The sequence below is a fragment of the Myotis davidii genome, unplaced genomic scaffold, assembly GCF_000327345.1.
Source record: "Myotis davidii unplaced genomic scaffold, ASM32734v1 scaffold142, whole genome shotgun sequence".
Taxonomy (NCBI): Eukaryota; Metazoa; Chordata; class Mammalia; order Chiroptera; family Vespertilionidae; genus Myotis; species Myotis davidii.
This window is the reverse complement of record NW_006294400.1, coordinates 1422254-1423601: the sequence shown is the minus strand read 5'-3', so window position 1 is coordinate 1423601 and position 1348 is coordinate 1422254. Positions and strand designations below refer to the sequence as shown.

Here is a 1348-nt window from a genome sequence, read left to right as displayed (position 1 = left end):
CGACCCACAGGTTGAGAACCGCTGGCCTAGAGCGTTATGGCACAGCGTTAGGACACAATGAGGGCCCAACCCCCATCTCATTGTCCCCCAAGAGGCAGAAGCTGAGCCAACCAGCCTGCAAATATTCACTTGGGGTCAGGGCTGGGGTCTCCCAGAACGGGACTTGCTCCCCGCCCAGGCCTCCGTGCCCTGCTGGGGGAAGGCGTTTACAGAGGCCAGTGCAGGCTACGGAACATTAATTCCAGCTGATAAAAGACACAGTCATATCCCACTCAGGGACATTTCCTATCTAACATGTTGACTTAAGAATTAGAACCATTTCCAGACTCAGCCATAAAGAGCAAGACGCCCCTCTTCTGCCCTCAGTTTAGCTTGTCCTGACAACTGGGGTCTGTTCAGATCCAAGGTCACAGCCAGCCCCAGGGGGTGTTCCACAGTCTTTAAAATATTTAATTATTCCCTAATTTATAAAACCAGCCCCCTTGACAATCAAGACTTGGATTTCCTGCTTCTCTGAACAAAACCAGAGGACCTGGCCACCCTGAGGCCACACCCCCATGAGCTCTGAGAGTCTGACATGAACACTGGTCACCACCTTGGCAGGGTCCCCCCAGGCCACCCCAGCATTTGCCCCCCCTCCCCCACCTGGCCAAACCTAAGGGGCACCCAGCTGAACCTTCACAGCAGCCCTACAGAGAGAGAAGCTACAACAACCTCCTTTACAAATGAGGAGGCAACTGAGTCTCAAAGAAATGAAGACCCAAAATAGGTCTCCTCCAAGCCAGGGTCCCTGAGCGCACCTCCCTGCGACCAACACTCAGAGGGCCTCCAGCTCAGAAATGGGCCTTTGAGAAACCGACCACGTGGGGCCACTGAAGTCAGGGTGAGAGGTGTAAAGTGCTCTGACCTCGCCCGGCAGAGCTGGCACGGGGAGGTGGGTGCGGTTAGGGCAGGGGCACAGCTACCTCGGCACCTGGGCTCCGGCACCCCTGTCTGTCCGTGAGAGGGACAGCTCTGGGTTGTCATGACCTTTCCCTGTGGCATCTCTATCCCCAGCAGCAACCAGCACAAGGCGAGGCACATTCAAGGCCCCAAATACACACTTGTTGAACGAGGGGCTTGTGTGTCCACGGGTAAATCTGAAGACGCACACAGTGCGCCTCCCAGCAGGATGCTGAGCTGTCTGTCCGTCTCCCCGCTGGAGCAGGAGCTCCAGGAGGCCAGCCACCCCCAGCACGCAGCTGACAGCAGCCAGGTGATATGTGTTGAATTAAAAAACACATTTCCTCAGCATGGAGCAGAGCGCAGAATCTCGGAGGGAAGGCGGGGGGAGGGGGTGCCATGGGGA

At 56.5% G+C, this 1348-nt stretch overlaps 1 protein-coding gene across 1 annotated transcript in view; it reads right to left on the bottom strand.

Moving 5' to 3' along the window:
• Positions 1-1348, bottom strand: part of ST6GALNAC4 (ST6 (alpha-N-acetyl-neuraminyl-2,3-beta-galactosyl-1,3)-N-acetylgalactosaminide alpha-2,6-sialyltransferase 4) — a 10807-nt gene that overhangs the window by 4796 nt on the left and 4663 nt on the right. The gene's annotated exons all lie outside the window — the stretch shown is intronic.